The sequence below is a fragment of the Sciurus vulgaris genome (genome assembly GCF_902686455.1).
Source record: "Sciurus vulgaris genome assembly, chromosome: 1".
Taxonomy (NCBI): Eukaryota; Metazoa; Chordata; class Mammalia; order Rodentia; family Sciuridae; genus Sciurus; species Sciurus vulgaris.
Genome location: NC_136461.1, coordinates 199788445 through 199810841, shown reverse-complemented (window position 1 = coordinate 199810841; position 22397 = coordinate 199788445).

Here is a 22397-nt window from a genome sequence, read left to right as displayed (position 1 = left end):
CAGGAGGGAAGAGGGCATTTCATGCAAGAAGAATCTCATGTGAGAGGACCAAGAGGCTGGAAGTGGCAGGGTGTCTTGAGGCCACCTAATAAAATCCGAAGAGAGGACAGTGAGTCTCAAAGAGAAATGACCAGGGCTGAGGAGGAGGCGCTCCTTCACTCTCTGACTAATGAGAAGAGCAGGGCTTTAAGAAGGGGAATCAAAGTTTGAATTTGCACGGCACAGAGATTAGTTTACCACTCTGAGCTGTGCCATTTGTAGAGGGGCAAAATGTGGGGAACCAGTGGAAACCAAATGGAAATTTGTTCAAATAGTACACAGCTTAGTTATTTTGCAAGCACTAATTGAATATCTAACTGGTTTCTAGAGTCTCCAGTGGGCAACCAAAACAGAGCAATGGACAAACCTAACCCTGACGTTGTCCCGACACCTGGAGATCCCCTGTTCTGGTAGGCACAACAGATAGTAAACAATAGGTGTCATTAATCACAGAATTAAAATGAAGGGCTCCAGAGAGGAGGGGAGACTGGGGTGCAAGGTGGAAAGCAGGCAGGGGTGTGGCAGCTCCCATTCTTTAAGAGATCTCAGGGCCCCAACCCCAGAATGAGTTAGCCAGACAGAAAGCTTGAGGGGAGAGAGCCAAGCACCTCCCTGAGACAAGGCTACCCAGGCTTGTAAGTGAGTAGTGACAGCAGGATGAGAAGGGAGGGAGGTGGGGTCCAGGGGACACGGCTTCACTCTGCCTGGTCCTGCTAGTTATCTGGCCACTACCTGGAGGACCAAGGCATTATCATAGAGCCTGAAGTCTCAATTCCTCCCCCACCAAGGTAAGCTGGTTGGTTGAACTTTGAGGACAGAGCCAGCCAGCAAGGTGACATTGTGGCAGAGATGGAGCCTTGCTGCTCCTTGCATCAGAAGAGCAGAGAAAGCCTCTCTGGCAAGAGCACAAAAGAAGCCTGTATGGAAGGTGACTCGGCTCAGCAACGTGCCACCATCAGCGCCGAAACTGAGGCAAGGCAGCAGCAGCACCACCTCAGACCGCACCCCTGCAAGCCACCGCCCCCAGGGAAGCTGCCCAGGCAGTGCCAGCTCCTTCGTGAGTGCAGAGGTATGGCACATGCCCGGGACATAAGCACAGGACCTGCTGGCCTGGGCAGGTCTTTGTGTCAGGCCACATGTGGCACTGCTCTCTGCCACCTGGACAGTGGCCCTGAGAGCAGACTTGTGACTGGCTAACTCGTGCTGCATGGCCTCCGACACCTAGGCAACAATGACCCTGCCAAGGAGAAAAGGAGAGGTTTGTGCGCACATGAAGAGGTCTTCTCCACTGGCCTTTGGTGGAAGCTCTAGGACCCAGAGTGGGAGCCACCTGTTGGGGGCTTGGTCCAGCCCCTCACAGCCAGGTGACCTGAACCTGTCTGCACCTGAGTGTCCGGTTAAATGGAGGAGGGGACAAGGAGATGGAGCTAACTGACATTGGACCAGGCACTTTGCTGATCTCAGATGGTTTTGCCTCACTACCACATGAAAGAGGGTCAGCCCATCTTGTCTTACATGTGATTGGAACACCTGCTTCAAGGTATTTGTGAGAATCACAAAACAATGTAGATGAGTGCTGAGTGACACCGGCCGTTATTGTTACAATCATTATTAGCGTAAGAGCTTGCCCCGTTATACAGATGGAAACCCTGAGGCCAGGAAGCCACACAGCAGGGACCCTAATCCAGCTTTCCCTAGTTTCAAAGCCCCTGTCCTGAATCACATAAAATGACTGCTTTCTTATCTCGATCCTCAGGTATAGCTGAAATTCATGGAAAATGAGTTCAAAAGGAGAGAATAAATTTAGGCCAATGATTTGTGAACAAATCATTTAATAATAATTAGTTATTAAGAAAGTATTAAATTAAAATAATGTATTTATTTAAAATCGTTCTCCAAATATTTATCAAGCACTATTTATGTGCTAGTCATTGCATTTCTATGAAACATTAAAAACAAAAAATTAGCCATGAATTCTTCCTGCCCACAGTTTATAGTCTAATAAATACAGGCAGAAATCTCTCTAGTGATCGTGGGAGTGTAAATGATAATCATCATGCTCTGATCTATACTGATGTGCACCATATTTCAGACATAATCCCCAGCATCTTGTATATATTTTCTCTTTGGCATTTAGAATGATTCTCTGTAATGGTAATTATGATTCCAGTTCTACACAGAATAGAGCAGAGCTCTGCAAAGTTATGTAATTGGACCCAAATTATGTAACTCAGAAGTGGGACAGAACCCAGAAGCCAGCCCAGGTCCGTCTGACCCAAATAAACCCTCGAGGCCACTGCATGGCTCCTCCTCACCCTCGCTGACCACCCTCTCCACTTACAGCTCGGTTCACCAACTGGCTTTCGTGAAGAGCAGAATCCCACCCATCAGCTGTAACAGGCAAAGCTACCAAATGAAAGCATGGAACCCGGTTTTGACCTTCCAGCTGACTGTTTTATTCTACCACGGCTAGTCTTCCTCCGTGAACGAGTGCCGGCCAGGGCAGCGGGGGCCTTTCACCTGGCCAGCAGGTGACCTCCTGGCTTCTTCAGGCATGTGCCACCTTCCTGTCACTTAAGCAGGCCTTAATCAAATATTGATGACAGTTTCCTTCTTCTTCAAAGGTATATTTGAATGCCATTATCAAGGGACAAAGTAACAAGGTCGTTTCTTTTTTGTCTTTTTCTTCCAAGTTGTTGGAAGATATCTGAGCCAAACACAGATAGGTTTGAGGACAGAATTGGGGACGATGTTCAGGACAGGAATTAACTGTAGGTAAATGGATGCTTCCTGCGCAAAGGCTCACCGAGGCAACAACTTAGCAGAAGCAGCACTCTTGCTGAGAGTCAGCAGTGGGAGGGATATTCTTTCTCACTAGATTCAAAGCCTTTGGGGTGATTGGCAACCTCTCCATCTTCTGTCACACAAACACTGTCAGACCTGCCCAGGGCTGCTTCCCAATCCACTCTCCCTTCTGCTATGCATGAGCCTATTCAACCACACAGAACGATCTTTTCATTATCGATTCCATGTCCCCCATCTGTGAACTTTGTCCAGGACCCAGGTCAGAATTTTCCTTAGTTGTGAAGCCTCCTGACCACCCAGGCACTTCTGCCTTGGTACCCTGCCTCCTTCTGGGTCATGACCCAGCACATCTGTCTTCCCAGTAGATAGGCAGCTGTATGGACAGACTTTATCTAGATCTACTTTGCCACCCTATTCATCAGTGAAAAACTAAATAGCCTACCCTCTAGTGTGTTATGCAGCCTTGTGTCACTGTGACCAAAATACCTGACAAGAACAACTCAGAGAAGGACAGTTTATTTTGACTCGCTCTTTCAGAGGTTCAGTCCATGGTTAGCAGATTCCAAGATAGAAACATCATGGTGGAGGAAATCTGCTCAGCTCACAGGAGTCAGTAAGGGATGAGAGAAAGAGAGAGAGACAGACAGAGAGTGTCCTATTTCCTCCGGCCATGTCCCACTTGCCTATAGTTTTCACCACCTCCCAGCAAATCCATTCGAATTATCAATCCATCAATGGATAATCCACTGATGAGGTGAGAGCCCTTACAATCAAATCACTACTTCAAATCCATACCTCTGAACGGTGCTGAACTGGGGACCATGTTTTCAACACATGATGTTTTGGGGGCACATTCCAGACCCGAACCATAACAAGGAGGTAGTCAATGACCCAGAGAGAAAACAAGTAGCAGAATATTCCAGATCATCATAACATCTAGGTAGGAAAGCATATTGGTGATAGGGCAGTGAGCGAAGGGCAGAGACAGCCAACTGAGAAGAGTGATCCAAAAGGGTTCTTGGAGGAGGAAGAATTTACTTGAGACCTAAAGTAAGAGAATGAGCCAGGAGAAGCAAGCACATAATCCCTGCTATGAGAAGAGCTTCATGTCTACCAGAAAACGGAAGGAGGCCAGAATGGAGGAAAATGGTAAGAAACAGAGTTTGCAATCAGCCTAGAGGAGTACAGAAGAGACAGGAGTCCAGGCCATACAGGTGGGACCTTGCAGGTCACAGGGAGTACAGAGTTTTGGTTATTTTAAAAGCAGTAAGAAGCTTAGTGTTGTCTTTCCCCTTCAAAATTTAAAATTCAGTCCCTGGTGAGATGGTGGTAAGCGGTAACGGGTCCTACAGGAGGTGTTGGAGTCATGAGGGTTTTGCCCTAATGAGAGGATTCATGACTGAGTTAATTCTGGGACAGCAAGACAAGCCTCACTCTTGTGGGACTGGATTAGTTACCTCCAGAGTGAGCTGTTATAAAGCAAAGGGGTCCCTAGTGTTCTGTCTTTTCTGCATGCATCCACTAGACCTTTGGCTGTTCTGCCATATTGCTTTGCAGGATGCAGTCTGTACCTGAAGCCAGGAAGATGCTGGTGCCATTCTCTTGGACTTCCCAGCCTCCAGAAGTGTGAGTTACATATGCTTATTTTCTTTATAAATTACTCAATCTCAGGTTTTCTGTTATAGCAACAGAAAGCAAAGACACAGTTATTGAAAGACTCTTAGCAGGAAAGTAACTTTATTGATCTATGTTTTGAAAGGTTATTCTGACATCTCTGTGGGGGAAAACTGAATTTAAGTGTAAAGAGGGACAAGAGTAGAAATAGAGAGCATTAGGGGACTCTTGTCCCTTTGCCAACTGCAATGTCTGATACAGCAGAGATACGTAATAAAATTGTTTGGAATGAAATGAATGGATGAGTAAGTGCATGAGTGAAAGAATGAATGGGTTAGACCACCCTGCGCTTTAACCAAAAGGGTGACCAGCCATTACTTTCCCTGGCTGGTCCTATTTTATCTCCCATCCACCCTTAGCACCAGTCACACTTGATTTATTCTGAAAAATGGGTAAAAAGTGCATCCTGGAAAATTATCACCCATCTCAGGCCCAGATTTCCCATGTCACAGGCTTGCAAAAATCACCATTTTATGCTGGCCACATTTTATCATGTTGAACATCATTTTTTGCCACTGTTCTTCATTCCTGTGAACAGAAAACAGCCTCCTGTTTCTGGCAGGGGGAAAAGAAAGCAAGTTCTGCTTCAATCAGACAGAAAGAAAAGGCAAAGAGGGAATCTGATGAGGACTTTCATCCCCTTTTCAGGAAGCTGGCTGAGCGCCATGCTTGCAGGCTTGACTTTAGACCTGAAAACCTCAGCTGCCCCAGGGGAGCCAGGAGGGGCGGGCTTTTGGCACATGGAATTCCCGAACAGCACAAATATCCGCTTTTCCTCAGCAATCTCCTGCTTTATTAGCTAAGCTGCTCTGAAGCCCAGTCGGGCGCATTTCATGCCGAGTTTAGGGTGACAGTGATTTGGCAGGTTACATTCCCAGGGTGCTCCGGAAAAGAGACAAGAGGCTGTTGAACACAAGCCATGCTGGATGCTTTCCTAAACCAGCAGGAATCAGCTGCTTTGACAGTGGGGTCTGCTAACAGATGGAAAATTCTTCGAGGGAAACAGAGGCTGGGGGAACCAAGAAGGTGCTGAGCACCCCATAGGGATACGATTCCAGCAGAGCGTTCTCCCAATATCCTCTACCTCCGGTAAGGACCATTAAAAAGTTTGGACACAGAAGTGATTCTCTGATGGACATACTTTTAAAAAAGTAAAAACAATAAAATTAAATGAATTTTCAAGCTAGAAGGGAACTTCATGATCAAACATTTCCACCTCTTAAGGGGAAACTGACATGCTAGGATGAGAAGTGACTCCCCAGATTTACTTAGCTGTGGAAGAACCCAAGAGAAAGATGCTCCAGGTGACCAGAGTCCACTCTGTCTAGCCTCTTTCTGATGCAATAACTGTTGCTCAGGAGCAGTATAAAGAGGTAATTAATGACCATTTGGATCAATAGTAACTCAAAATGACTTAGGATCCTCCAAACCAAGAGAATCTCTGTGTGGCACTCACTACATCTATGACCTTTGATGTGTCTCCTCCATGGAAATCAATGGTCATAGTAATAGTCCCTACCACACAGATTTAAATGAGATAAGGACTATAATGTCTGTACATATAAATGATGCTTCGGTGTGCTCACCAAATATTCTACTTCCTTGTGGATATCAAGGACAACTGTTTTCAAGCCCTTTTGCACCTTGGTTGGGCCATATGACTAATCTGCCTGATGAAATGTAGGCAGAAGAATGTGCTTGTCATGGTCTGGAATGTCCCCTGAGACTCAGGTGGTAAAGGTTTGGTCTTCAATGTGACAATGTTCAGAGCTGGGCTTTGGGGAAGTGATTGGCTCATGAGGGCTCTGGTCTCTGCAGTGGATTAACCCATTGCTAGTGAGTGGACTCTTGGGAGATGGTGGGAAATGTAGGCAGCAGGGAAGGGTTGGACAAAGTCAGTCACTGGGGATGTGTCCTGCAAGGGTGTTTCTTGTCCCCAGCTTCTCCCCATCTTTCTCTGCTCCCCAGCTGCCCTGAACTGAGCAGCTGTCCCCCACCATGCAGAAACCTCACCTCAAGCCCAGAGCAATGGAGCCAACCGACCACACATTGAGCCCTCTGAAACAATGAACCAAAGTATTCTTTTATTCCTTTAAATTGTTAGTGTCAAGTATTGTGGTCAGAACAACACACAGCAGACTACACAGTGCCCAATCCCAGAAGTCTCCTGGAAAGCATCATTTCCGCTCCTTCTAGACAATGGCCGCACTTTGTAGTTGGCAGCATCTCAGCACAGCAGGTTATGCCCTTGAATCACTATTTGGAAAGAGTTGGCCGATTGATTGCATCCTCACTGAGTTCTGTAAAAGAAAAAACTTTCTGTGTTGAAACATATTTGAGAGGATTGTTTGTTATAGCAGCAGTTCATGCTCACTCTGATTAACATAGAAAGCACTCAGGAAATAGTAACAATCATAAATGGCACATCTTTTTACTTATTCAGAATCTATACCAGCTACAGATTCTTATAATGAAAACGTCTTTCTCCAACACTGAGCACTGACAGCCAACACCAACCCTGATGAGAGGCACCCTCAGATTCTGAAGCATTTGGCAAGAATTCAACTGTGTTCCACATAATCTGGCTGCAGAGATGTATCCATTGTCTTTTAATTCTTAAAGAAAGCAAGTGAGGGTAATTTTCATTTTACAAAAGCATTTGTTTCTTCAGTGCTTAATGAGCTCCAGACACGGTTCTAGGGTCATCGCTTAGTTGCCACATGCTATTCCCATGATAGCCCCATAAGACGGTGAGGTCACTTACTCCAGCCATGGACTCCCACCTCCTGTCTTATTTTCCTGCAAACCTCATCATGATGCACACCCTCGCTTTGGTCAGTCCCTCTGCCGTCTACATCGCTGACTCCCATTCGTTCTTACTTCGCTGCTTCATATGTGGCTTTTCATTCCGGGCACTGTTTATCCCTGGCACACCAGAGCCTCACCCTGGTAGAAAACGTTCTCCTCACCTGATGCTGTTGGGCTCTTCTTACCTCCAGGATGGAGCGCATTCAGTGGCAGACTACAGAGCCCAGGAAGTCAGCAGGTCCTGAGGGCTACTCTAACACCCACCCATCCAGCCTTCTCATCTCTAGTCCCACAAGCTTGGCTCTGTGGGTTGTCCCCCTCTCTGCCCTTCAGCATGTTCTCCCTGAAGCCTGATCCCCTCACTCACAGAAGGAAGGGGTGAGAGGTAGTCTTCACCTTCACTTGGCTTTTCTTACTCCAGCTCTGATTCTTGAGTCTTCCTGCTTCAATCTGCCTCTTTCTTACTGGGAACAGTCAATTCCCTGCCTTTTCCCCATCAACTCACATTCAGCAAGAAATGCAGATTCTAGATTACATAAACTTTGAAAGCAATGTTTTTGCCTTTGCTCTCCATCCAGACCACTGATGCCAAACATCTGAGGAGATGCTGAGTACACGGCAGGAGAAGAAAACCACAAAACTTCCTGCTTCCTCGCACCCCTGGGGAATCAGGAGCAGGGAAGGAGGCCATGGTGGACTCAGCCCAGAAGTTATAACTGAGGTTGGTTTCATGACACATAGGAAACACCCTGTTGAAAGTTTCCCAGAATGAGGAACATTTTCAAGAGTGGATTAAGTTTCTCTTGAGCAGTCAGGTAGCAGGGCTGGGGATGTCTGGAGTAATGTACACCATGTCCCAACGTGATTGTGATTGGGCGGGCGTTAGGCACAGCCTATTAAGCAAAGCAATATTTAGGCAACAGCATAAATACAATGATTCCTGATAATATGCAGGCACTTGGTCCCCACGGAAGTCATGCTAGTGACTGATGGGTTTGGTGTAAAATGCACATTCACATTTTGTGGAAAGTGTTAAGTTCATTCATCTAAATCATTTCTGTTATAATCTATGATGGCTTCTGAAAATTGCCAGGGTAGGATTTTTATTTGATCTTTCAACATTATTGGAGGTCATATAAACAGGATTATATGAAGTCTTTCACTGTCAATTAGTGTAATTTTAAATCAACATTCTATCAACGATGTGCAGATTTTACAGCGTAAGGAAGAGGAGAGAAGAGCTGATTTCTCCCGCCAGTGGATTTGCCTGGCTTTTAGTTACTGCTTAATACATAAAAGACAAGGGAGAAAAGGGGAGGAGGAAGGAAGAGAAGGTGAGAAAAGGGAGAAAGAAAAGAAGGGAGAGGGGAAAGAAGGGAAGAAGGATAGAAAGAGCAACCTAAGTTATCACAAGGTACCTGAAAGATCCGTCTATTCCTCGATTTCATCTTAAGAAACAAAAACTTAGAGTTTTTTATTTTTTAGTAATTTTTTTATTTGTTCTGATTAGTTACACAAGACAATAGAATGAATTTATGCATTTTGATAAGTCATACATAGATGGAGTATAATTTTTCATTTTTCTGCTTATATATGTTGTAGGATCGCACTGGTCATGCAGTCATAGAATTATTACAAAGTTAAAAACAATTCGTTTTCTGTGAACACTGGATATTTAAATGGTGTTTTCATATTATAATCTAAAATATGACTCTTTCTGAAGCTAACATGCAGCATTTTTCACTAATAGATTCAGTTCCAGGCACTAATATTTTTATGGAAATAAAAAACACTGAATTCCATGTATGGAATTGGAGGACTATTGGCCCTACTACTAAGTATAATTTGCTTGTCTTACATTGACCTTCAAGGATTTATGAGCATATCTGGGACAATACTTTCCATAAGTCTTTTAGAAATGTGAGGAAGAACTCTTCATTTGAAAATCTTTATAAATGCGGGATTAAATTTTCATCCCTTTTACAACTCCACAGGAAACCTCCCAACCATGGATAAGAAAAGTCTTAGTGTCAAGCAAATTATCTCACTCATTGCTACAACATCCTCGTAAAGCTGTGCTATGTTTCAAGCTAATTAAAGTTGGGCAGAGTCAATAAATGAAATAAAATAATCCAATGAAAAAGCACTTGTCTGATCTGGCCGTCTGTGATATACTAGGCTGGCTTATTTCAGGCACTGATGTTTGAACTCCAGAGTAGATTTCACCAGAATAGATTCTCCTCCGTCTACAGTTTGACCTCCTGGGGTGGAGTCCCAGTTCTGCTTCCTACCCTTTGTGCCATCTCGACGTATCCATCCACACAGCAGCAAAATCACGTTTTCTATCTCAGCCTTGTGATGAGAGCTAAATCACAATAAAGGGGCCATGATTAACACGGTACCCAGCATCCCATCGTAGCTGTCCATGTCCTCTTCATCCACCACAAAAGCTTCAGAATTAATCCTAGGTCCTATCTTCCCTCCCTTAAATCCATTCTTAAAAATGCAACCGGGATGAATCTTCCAGGATAGAAACGTAGCATATTACTCCTATGCTTAAAAGCACTCAATGTTGTTCCATTGTCAACAGAACAGTGTCCACGATCCCTAAGGAGGCAGCCAGGCCTTTCACCGTCAAGTCCTGCACCCTCCGCAGCCTCTCCCCTCACTCCCCCTGTTTCCTGTCCCTGCTCTGAACTTCCAGCCAAGCAGGGTCATTTGATAATCCCAAGCATTTCCTTCCACTCACTTCCTTCTTCTGTCTATACTTCCCCATGCCTAAACATTCTTTTCATTCTTATCTCCAAAAGGTTAGGGCAAAAAAAAAAAAAAAGTTCCCTTCTTAGAGCAAGAAATTCCAGGCTTGGTGATGCGCAGGAGAAGGGAAATTAATCTGCTCCAGTGCTGCTGGAAGAGGAGCAGGTGCCAATTTCCTTAGCAAGGAGAGGATCCATTATGAACTCAGCAGTCCTGCTGCCTCGCAGTTCCCGTGGAGGCCTATTTGCTCACACTGTTAACACAGCCATGATCTAAGCACTCCCAAAGTCAGCCCGGCCAGCCTACAGCTCATCCTAAAAAGCATCTGCAGCACAGATTGAACCCGCACTTTAAAAATCCTGGCAAGTGATAAACATATGATTTTGCTTAAGTACTTACGTGGCTGCAATTAAAGTTGAGGCTGATGTCCCCTTGTGCCTCGCTAAATGGTACTAGTACACACAGGCAGGAAAATGGGGACTTCTCAATAGCTTTCCTAAGTGGAAAAAGAACAGGACAGACAGCAAAACATATTGACTATTTCTGTTTGGAATTGTGTGGAGTTTGGGGCTACTACAGATGGTCTTTTGGGATCCACAAATACCTGTGCACTCCCTGGCTCAGCCAGCCTTTGTCTTTTTGTTTGTTTTGTTTTTTGCTCTTTCATTAATTTATTATAGTTACTTATAATATTGGGGTTCATTTTAACAGAATTATACAGCATGGAATATAATTTGCTCCAATTCAGTACCCAGTACTTTCCTTTTTCCTCCTCTCCTACCTCCTGTGTTCCTGTTCCTCCATTCTGGTCTTTCTTCTGTGTACTGATACTTTTTTTAAAAAAACTAGTGTATTATAAATATACATAAAGGTGAATTTACTGTGACATATTCACACAGGTACCTAGGACAGTTGGGTCCATTCCATTCTTCCATTCCTCCCTTTTCTCCACCCTCCTTCTTCAATCCCTATCCTCTGCTCCATTGCTCTCCCTTCTATTTTCATGGGACTCCACCTTTTTCCCCCTTATTTTGGTCTTCCTTCTCCAGACACCCCTTCTTACGATGCCCTGAGATAGGGTTATATACAAAAGAAAATGGCGGATGAGAAGTCAAGTGGCACTTTATTACAGTTAGGTCAGGTCTTTGGTTATTTGGCTGGAGATGTGATTTGAAGGACATAGGTCACCAAGACCTGAAGAGTGTTATCTACCGTGAAGCCCTGACACAAAGCTGTGCTTGTCTGCTTGGCCCCATGAAGAAAGAGACTTAAGAGAGGAACACACTGGAGCTGGGCTTGAGTAGTGCAGAGTGGCGAATGGGACTCTCCTGTGCACAAGTACTTCCTTGCCTAGGTTACTACTTTAACCTCTAGCAAAGGTAAGACGAGAGAGCCACGCTGTGCAGGCAATCCTGTCACCCTGCCCCTGGTGCACCCAGACCCTGACTCCTCTACAACTCCAGCTTGAAGTCATGGGTGAGTCCGTTTCAAACTCCTAACTCAGTTTCTATATCTTTCAAGTGCTACATCAGGCAAGATGCACCCACCGTGATGTAACACCGTATGCCCATAACTTTCTGGAAAGCAAGAGTCCTCACAAGATTCAGAATTTCTCCCAACAGCAAATTGAATTCTTTTTGGGCATAAGTAAAATTTCAGTACTCTTCACGCATCTCTTCCTAGGCAACTCTTGTACAGGAGACTGGATGAAAGAGGATGTTTGACTCAGCAAACATCTATCCCCAGTCCTGGAATGAAAGCCCCACATGTTTGTACTTCAGAAACTCAGAACATGAAAACTTAAGAACTTGCCCAATCTGTTCTCCAGGGAATTTTAATGAGAATCGAAATAGTCACAAACAAGGAACAACTATTTCTCATGTGAACATAATGGAAGAGTCAGCATTTTTCACTTCTCCTCAAAGACAGCAGCAAGGATAACTTTTAAAAATTATTTTAAAGCCCTTTTGAACTTCCATTTTGAGTAAAATGAGGATACAGAGGTATAAGCCATAGCATCCAAAGTCAGAAAGTACCTGCAGGGGCACACTTCCTAGGCAGGAGGTTCCCAGCTTACTGTGCAAAAGCTGCCATTCTATTATATCCCACGGGGGCTCATGTAACGGGGGGGTGAAGGGTGCAGTGTCAATAACCACACAGACACCCGGAGCCAGGTAAGAGCAGGCGAGAGCTGCTGACTCATTTATTGCGGAAGCTTCTTCTTCTTTTATTGAGCACCTATCCAATCAGCGCATCAATCGGTGCGTCATACCACTCGAGACCACCAATCATTTAGTCTCCTAGAAACACCAATCATTTGAGGGTTTTGTATTTTGCACCAATGGGGATATATTACTCCACACCATTCTCCTTCCAACCAGCAGAAGAACAGAGAACTTGACTCCAAAGAATCACGCAGATGAGCCATGTGTGTAGGCAAGTGCCAGGTCACAGAGAACCTCTAGGTGAGAGGCTTCAACGCTCTTCTCCCACCCACGGGAATCTCCTGAATGCAGCTGGTCTGATAAAAAGGTCATGTTATTAAGATATACGTAATAAAACAGTGACTAGGACATAATACAGAGTTACGGTTCATCAATAAAGAAAACAAAAGTAAAACTTCACATGAGATGAAGATTACCCATCAGAAGAAAATCATAACCATGTCATGAATCAAAATACAATATAAGGCAATTGTTGCTATTAAAGAAAACTACAAGCAAAAATCTAGTAGCTCAGGAAAGATAGCTTCCAGACAACAGGAAGAGGTTAAAGATCAGCTAATATATCTCAGAGAAGTTAGAGAAGAAAAAAGCAAAGCCATCTTACATAGAGAGAGAGAGAGATGGAATTGCAAAGAAAGAAAATTGATATTGCAGACAATATAATAAGATCCTTAAAGGATAAAAATAATAAAGCAAAAGAAAGTGAAGGAAATAAAGAATGGAAAGACAAAAACAAAATAGATGAGGGAGGAAGGAAGGGACATTTAGAGAAATTCATAGCATTAGAATGTAAAAGATTCAACGTTTGCATGTTTGTCTATATATGAAGAAATTTTGTTAGGAGTCATAAGACTTGAAGAGAGATTCTTCACTGAATCTTATTTTATATTTTTTATTTTTTCAATTATTTATTTTTACAGACTGCATTTTGATTCATTGTACACAAATGGGGTACATAATTTTGTTTCTATGGAATGGGGTACATCATTTTGTTTCTATGGTTTGCTTGATGTAGATTCATACCATTTGTGTACTCATACATGTACTTAGGGTAATAATGTCTGTCTCATTCCACCATCTTTCATACCCCCTCCCTCTCATTTCCCTCTGCGTAATCTAAAGTTCAATGCATATATAGCAGAACAAAAAGAACATGATACATAGAGGCACAATAAGAAAAGAAGGAAAAGAGTAGGCTTGATTCACCCATTTACATATTTAAATATGTAGCAGGTACTTATTGAATGTCTGTCCTATGCCAGGCACTGTTCTAGGTGTTAAGTATGCAATAATAAAGAAAAGAGTCCAAATCTCTGCCTTTAGAAACTTTCATCCTAGAGAGCATAGATGGACAATGAACAAGATATATTCTATATCAAATGTTAATGGGAGAAAAAGAGGACACAGAAGACAGAGCCCATGTAGGAGCTGGTACTTTGGGTGGGGTAGTCAGGGAGGGGCTCCCATGCGTGGTGACACATAGGCAGAGACCCGGAGGATGTGCTGGGGAGAGACGTTCGAATAGCCCAGGCAGAAGGGATGGTAAGCCCTAAAGAGTCTGGGGCAGAAGAGAAGACTGTCCTTGGAAAGTGTGATGGCTGTGAAAAGGGTGTGTGCTCTCTATACTCAAAGCCAAGGGAGGAAGACTTCAAAAATATTGCACCACAGATTGGGAGGGGTGCTTTCAAGAAGAGGTTTTCCTTCCCTGATTTGTTATCTAATGCTAAAGCTCTAAACTAGAAAAGAAGAGTGAAGGATCCCAAAGTCATGGCTTGGTGTGGAGGGCCTGGACTGGGACGAGATGGAGTAGCGCGGATTGACCTGAAGGACAGATGTGCACGGCCACTCTCTCCAACTGACTCTCAAAAGAAAAGGAAGTTGAGTCCCAAGAATGTCTGCCCACCAGGTTTGGCCCCGGGAGGAGGGAAACAGCCTGGAGACTGGCCGTGTTGTTGGGTAATGCTGGGTCCTAGAGCGTGGGAGCCAGGGAAGGATGCGTGCAGGACAGGTCACCAGACCTGCTTCTTTGGGTGTCAGCCAGGATGTGGCGGCAGACCTGATGACAGTGACAGCGAATCAGATCGGAAGGTTTCGAAACCCAAAGAAAAGACTTCAGCTGCATCTAATGAAAAGAAAACACTGTGCTTTCTGTCTCCATCTATCTCCCAAATCATCAAAACTGGAGAAAGCTACTTTTTCTCTGCTTACCAACATGTGTGCTATTTGCATAACACTGTGGTTACAATGATCTTGCATTATGCAGAGGCAAACATGTTTTAAAAAATTGAATCATATAAGTAATAAACAAAATGACCCCCCAAAATGAGTTGGTAAGAAAATGCCTAAGATTTAAAAGTCTGCGATTCAATTCCATGCATTTATTTTGCATACTATGAAATTATAGGAGAAAATGTGACCTTTGCAAGGTTATATAGCTAGTTAGTTGTGATGCTAAGTATAGAACACAGAGCTCCCTTTGCTCAATTCATTGTGGGATCTTACAAAGCTGATCACAGAAGCAGACAGAAGACTAATCATGTGACATGGGGATGTGGACATATTTATGCTCACAGCTCCTTGTACCATCTCCAAAAATAAATGGTTGCACATGGAGAAAACACAGAGCCATGAACCAGAGCTCTAGTGCACTCACTCCATGGTGTTATGACGATAATTTATAATGCTATTGCAATTACAGTAGAATTATAGCCTGCCCAGCACCTAATAGAGCTGTGTGCATACTCTTGAGAAAGACGGATGTGCTGGCATCTTGGGCTGCAGAAATGAGATTAAATGGCCCCCATCCCTGATCCTGCCATTGATTTTTGTAGCATTCCCATTAACATGATACCTCACATTCCATCCCTCTATCATTCCTCAGAGGTGAAGACATAGTTTTAGAGTGTAAATAATTAGACCCTCAAAATCCAAGGTGACAAATCTTCCACGCCTCCAATTGCCATGAATCAGGACACATAAATCAAAGCCTCTTTTCAGGATGTGTTCGTGAGCAGGAAGACATGTTTACAGAATGAACCTGCTTTGTGTTTTCCTTTCTTCCTTTTTCCTCCTTTTGGTTTCTGCACAAACTTGGCTTCTGATGGGAATCATTCAGGATAGGGTGATTATATAAATGGAGACATATTTGTAAAAGAGGGAGGTTACTCTTATACCAGGACAACCAGACCACACAGGAACAGTCCCTGGGGAACAAGGACACACATTCTTTCTAGATTGGGGTCATAATGCTTCACAGTAGGAGTACTGGTCTGTGCTTTGGTTTTCATAAAATGCTTTTCTTGGGCTGCTCAATATTGCTAATGAGATAATGCAATGGAAAATAATAAACGATAGTAAAGATGACTACCTTTGATGAGTGCCTACTTTGTGTTTCTATATGTCTAGAGTAATGATTGAGAACATTGGATTGCATATCACAATTTGACAGGTTAAGCAATCACTCTGTGCCCAAGTCTTTAATAAATACGAAGCACTGGTACAAAGTAAGCATTCAAAGAGATGGGCCAATACTACTGTATGCAAAGTCTTGTCTATGCCTAAGAGCATCAGTTCCTTACAGGATATGATGCAGACATTATCGACCCAATTTTTGAGATAAGAAAACTGAGGTTCAGCAAAGATAAACTCCTTGTCTGAGGTCATAATAGAATTAGCAGTTGTATTCGGGCTCAAGCTTTGTCAAACTTTGGCTTGTATAATTATTAATTTACACATGCTCTCACTTGACATCCTTTAGTTATTTCATCTTGTTTATTTGTTAGCAGTACTTATACAAACTCACCCTATTCCAGATTTACATTAGTTTGTAAAAAATACATCCATTCTATGCTTTAATTATTAATTAATTATACACATTAATGGGATTCAGGATGATGTTTCCATACATGCATACACATAAGAAGATTCTTATTCTACCCTCACCCTGCTTCCCTCCAGCACCCTTCCCAATAATTCATGTTTTTTATTTTCTATTTTGAGACAGGGTCTCACTAAGTTGCTTCGGGCCTCACTAAATTTCTTTGAACTTGCAATCCTCCTGCCTCAGCTTCTGGCTGGGATTACAGGCATGCATCACCACATTCAGCTTGATACATGCATTTTTAAAGGTGTGCTGAAAATCAGTAATAAAAGAAATAAGATTAGGGGGAAATTAGACAAAGTTGAGAATGAAACTGGTATTCAAAGTGTGAACAAGTTTTTATTGAGCACATTCACTCTAGCTGACACTAGATGGGAATTGGGTATTTGAAGTAAAAAGATAAGTTCCTTCTCTTCATAAGTTTGGATTCAAATGGAAGAAATAAATATGCAAACTATTGCCATGCTGTGGGGACAATTGGAAACAATGTATAACACCCAGTAATAAAAGCAGGTGAAGAGGAGCCATTCCACCCTGTATGAACCATGCCCACCAGGATCTGATATTTTCCTGACTTGCCAGTTGCCTGTCTTTCCCCTCCAGAAGGTCAACTTCAAGTATCTGCCATGAACTGTATCCCCTCTGTCTGGATCACTGCCTGCCACATTAGAGGGGCTCAATAATGAGAAAATGAATCTCAGGGAGGTTTTTAAGTATCCCATTTTGCTCAGCTTGCAAATTGCAGAACCATCCCAGTTCTGTCTGTGTGCCCTGGACCTTGGAGGTGGCTCAAACAGGCAGTTTTAGCCACAAACATTGAAAGTAGAGATTTGGAAATTAGAAGATTCAAAAATAGTGAACTAATTTTTGAGAAGGAGATCAGTGAGCAAACCTCAATTCCAAAACAAAAGGAATAACCAGTGCCAAGTTCAAGGCACTGGCCAAGGCAGGGTTGGTGACTCTAGTGAACCAGCATGTCAGCAGTGAGTGATTTGTCCCACTCGACATAGCTGGCAAGAGGAAATCCCTGAAGAGATAGAACAGAGCAAGAACTGAAAAAATACCTGGAGAAAAAGAGAGGAAGAGGTTGGGGATACAAAGGAAGGACAAGGAAAGGTGTAGAGTCAGAATACACAAATACTTATCGCTGTTTAAAAAAAAAAAAAAAAAAACAGATTTCAGTAACAGAAAAATTGCCGTGCATTAATCAATGCATCATTAAAATGCATCGAGACAGTCAATTTACTTGCTTTAGTGTTCTTTTTTCACATTTTCTTACATAGATATAACACCATGAGCCTGGGAAATCAGTTTGAGTCAGAGAAGAATTCTTGGCGAGGTTTTGGAAAGTCCACACTCGAAACCTGCTTCTCTCCACTGTAACAGAAAGCGGAGGCAGCCACTTCCTTTCTTGCGACTTTGAGTTCTTCTGTGTCAAGTGAGGAATTTGAAATCAGTTACTCCAAGGTTCTTTCCAGCTCCATCTTGTATTTCCAGGGTCCTTGATAGAAACAGGAGACCTGGTTCTGGTCCCCAACTCTAAGTCTTATTTCTGGCTCAATTCCCTGGTCTCTGTCCTTTTTTCCCAGATCAAGCTGGGATAAAATGTTGAACATTAGCAAAAAGATTTGGGGTTTGAGGACCCTTTTTATAATCTCTTATTTTAAGGCAGTGACACTACCTGCTCTCCTTCTCCAGTTTCTGTGCAGATCAAATGAGGTCATGCACATGTAAATACTGGGCTAGCTACCACTTGCAGTAATATGAAAGAATCAAATGTTCTTTCTGCAGTTACTATTTTTACACAGACCTGCTAGGCTGTTTTCCAGAGAGGTTAAAAGTCTTTCCCTAGAGGACAGGTTAAGACAGAACTAGAGGCAGAAAAAGTCTATGAACGTCTTAAAAAAAAAAAAAAAAAAAAAAAACACTAATAATGAACCCTCCGTTGGTTAAGAATAAATTAAGATAAAATAAAATTCAGTGAAATGAAATAATCTAATTCAATACAGTAATAGGAGATGTGGTATCTTACACAGTTGAGGGGAACAGCGCATGGATCCAGAAAAGAAAAAGCAGCACAGTAAATGAGGGTGCACACTGTAAAGGGCACAGTGACCGAGGCCTTCAGCTTCCTCATCCATAAGAGGAGAAGGAACCCTGGGAGATCTGGGTCACACCCCAAACCTACAATGGCTGCATCCTCGGAGACCACCTGATGTGAGGTGCTGGGCAGCATCAGTGCCAAGACATTTTGAAAGAGGCAGCCCACTGGGCTCTAGCTGATGCCTGCCCTGCATGAGTTATTCTGATCATAGGCCAATTTTCTTAAAAGATCCCAGAAATCTGTAGTATGATATAAAGAGAAAAAAAAAAAAAAAACATAATCCTCGATTTTTAAATGCTGATAACTGAATTTTTTTTTAAATCAAGACTCACATGAATTATTTGACAGCTTTCCATCTTTTTAAAAAACATTTTTCAGTGGCTGATGTACCTTTATTTTATTCATTTATTTACATTCTGTGCTGAGAATCAAACCCAGTGCCTCACGCGTGAGGCAAGCGCTCCACCACTGAGCCACAGCCCCAGATTTCCACCTTGAAACTGTACAATCCCTAGTTCTTCTTTCTACTCTAACTTTCCAAGAAGCTGGGAGACACACACAGGTAGAGGAGTTCCACCTAGAAATAAATCTGCGGGTCGTGAGGCCACTCTGCATATCAATAATAACTGCAGTAACATTAATGTCTTATCCGTATGTAGCAATCACTTGCGAATCACTTGTGTGTCCATCTTTTCTTAGAAAAATCCCAGCACCCCTATATGCTAAGCCAGATATTGGGGAAACTGAAATCTAAAGGAGGTTAAAATACTGGCAGGAGATCTCATGGAAGGTTAATGACAATTCTTGGACTGAAGGCTGATGTCTAAGATGTCATGGATGAGGATTTTCCTGCCTGGGTGACTTCCATGTAATGGAGACCATTTTCCCTACTGAAATCTCCACATCTTCTGAGGAAGGGGGACGTTGGGATGAAGGGTGATGTATGAGAGTTGCTACTCAGTGGCCAGCATGTTAGAGGGACGTGGGCAGCAAAACTTCCCTCCTGCTGCTGCCCACATGGGATTCCTAGGTCTTGGGAGGAGCCCTGGTAAGTAAAAAGTCATCAAGACGCTGGGTGGGCCAATACCATGCTCCAAGGTTCCAAGAGGCATGGTCAGAACATATAGGCTGGCAGTAGTGGACAGTGGGAATCTCAGGCTAGCAGCCACTTACCAAACTGCTCAAACTTGCTTCAGTATTGGAATAACCAGTAAGGCTGTAGCACAGCATCCAGCTCTAGCTATAAAGAACAACACACTTTTAAGTGGAAGAGCTCAAAGGACTCAGTGTTGCAAGATTTTCCAGAGGAAACCCCTAGAAATCCTGCTCGATATTGTTGTTTATTGGAAAACATCTTTTAGATTGACAAGACAGGGGCTTCCCACAAGGAATGAAGCAGGAAACCCAGAGGAGCAAATCTATGAGACCTAAGTCCTGCGAGGATCCTGGTTAGGAGGATCACATGATCTGCTTGCTCTGCTTGCTCTTAGTACCTGAACTGCCTTTCATTCTCAAGAATGTTATGGTTTGGATAATACATTACGTGGTCAAGTCAGCTCTAAGAGCTGTCTGACCAATGGAAAATGTGTAAGAGAAAAAGAGTCGTGAATCTGGGCCTGGAGTAAGCACAGTGGTGACTCAGCTGACATGGTCACAGCCTGACACCACTGAGGACCCACAAATAGGACAGAGGAAGTAGAAATGGGAGAAAGAGGGAGTTTAGGGAAAAAGCTGTTGGAGGCATTGTTATATGAAATTCTCAGGCAAGACAATTTCTGCAGAAGTTCTAAGCCAGGCACAAATAACACAACAATACTCCCAGTGGCTCCCAGGTAACTAGTGCCCACCAAGCTTTAAGCACTTTACAAAGGGGCTAGATTATAACCCGATGCCATCCTTACCTACTGAAAAACAGAGTATCCAAGTCAGAAGTGGAACGCTCTGAGGCTCAAAGAGGTCCAAGGACTAAAAAGAGACACCGAGTGATGAAGAAAGCAAAGTGGGGACAAGGCAGGGAGACCTGCCCAGATGTGCAGGGACTCAGCAATGGCTGTAGGCCCCCCTTTTAAGAAGACATTTTCTAAGATTAAGATGAGGGTACAAAAAACCTGTGGAAAGAGGAGTAAGAAAGGGTTGTCCTTTAACTTCCAGGACAATAAAACTTTCCATTCAGCAACACAGATGGAGTTCCCACCGTGACCCCAGAAGTTGCAAATTTCTCCAAGAAACATAAATGAAGTACAAGACGTGGCTTCTCCTCCAAACACAGGACATGTGACCTGAATTAGAGGGGAAGAATTGATGCCAGAGTCATCCTGATATAGTAAGAAGCCCACAGAGTCTTGAGTTGGATGCTCAGACTGATTCTGGCTGTGCCTGGTACCAGTCAGTCACTCAGAAAGGCAAGTCACGTGTTCAGAACCTCTGTTTCCTCAGGTGTAAGCAGGAGTTGGAAACAAGGCCAAACTCATGAGACTGCAAACCAGATCTGAAAATCATGTAAATGTATCCCGTACACTGTGCAGGAATATTCTAGAATAAGCTACCCTTCTGGAAGGAAGCAGAGGAAATTAATCAAGAGGTATAATTGCAGCAGGTGTCCATGGAAACTGACGCCCCAAAGAGTTGGTGATCTTATAGTTTCTCATTGCCTAGGTCTACCAGCTACTTCCATTGCTGTCCTTTCTCCTTCCCTTTTTACAGAGAAACTGCATTTCCTTATTCCCTGCAGATGTCTCATAGGTGGTTGCTGTTTAGGAATGGCAGCCATGGCTGCTATTCTGTTTCTTTTTCATTCAACCATGTAATAATTTTTCCATATCTGGCAAGCTCCTTCTAGAAGTGGGCCCAGCAGGTTACAAATCTCTGGGTGCAGGGTGGAAGTCAGTTGCCTGGATTTAGATTCCCAATCATGTTTTTAATACTTAGTATTAACCAAGCCCATAAAAATGTCCAAAGTAATGGCCATCCTTTCTCTATGAGTAGTGACATCTCGTAAATTATGGAATTTGTGGATTGCCTGAAATCCTATGCAAAGTGTTCAAGACAGAAAAAGTTAGTTGTTTGAATGTGTGAAGACCTCACTCCTGTGCATATGTGTGTTTTAATGGTGTTTCCCTGAGAGGAAATATTTCATTCTAGATGGGCTCACATGCCTACACACTCCTGTCCCCTTAGAAACGGTCACCCAGCTGATGCCAAGTACACGTCTCATGGTTTTTGTCTTCATAAGGATTAAAAGGAAGACATTTATTGGCCATTACTATTTAAATTCACCAGCAATCTCACTGACATAATGAGCCCTAGGTCTGCTTGCCAGGTTTGCTGCAGAAGTTCTCATTGCAGTCCCTTCCATGCTTACACTAAAGTCATCTCCGTGTGTTGAGGACAAAAAGACTGCAAGGAAAGGGAGAAGTTGTGATAGAGGAGGAAGGGGGTCTTTTCATAAGGGGAAGAGGGAAGAAGTAAAGAGTGGGGTGCTAAACTTCATGACCTCTATGCCATCCACCCCCGGAGCCGCTCACCCGTATCAATGATCCTTGCAAACTTTATTGAAGGCTGGTCTGCCATGGACTGGACTAAAATCTTAGCAAGCATTATTTCATTTCTCTCTTCACCCAGCACAGAGAATGGGAGTCATTCTTTGGAGAACTTTCATCTAGTGACTGAAGAGCCTGGCTGGTAAACTGGTGTTGATCCTGCCTGATGCTATGGTTCTCTACTAGAGACTCCACCTGTCTACAAATATCAAGCACATACGAAGAAGAAAGGAGAGATTTTGACTTCCTTGAACCTCAGAATCCATTTCTACATTGATTCAGTTCTTGATCAGAAATGATGATGGATACTGGTTACTGGACACTCTCAGACATCAATAATCTAAACCCTCTAAATGTTCCAGGAGGACCTGTCTAATCTGACTTCTGACACAACTTAAATCACAGCCTCTGCCTGTAGTAAATTTTAAAACAGTCACAAACCCTTTACACCACTTACCACCAAGAGATGAAGTCATTTTCCTGATTTCTTGTTTCTGGGCTGAGCTTGTAACTAGCTGACCCATAGAACACGGTAGAGGTGATGCTGGGTACCTTCTGAAGCAAGG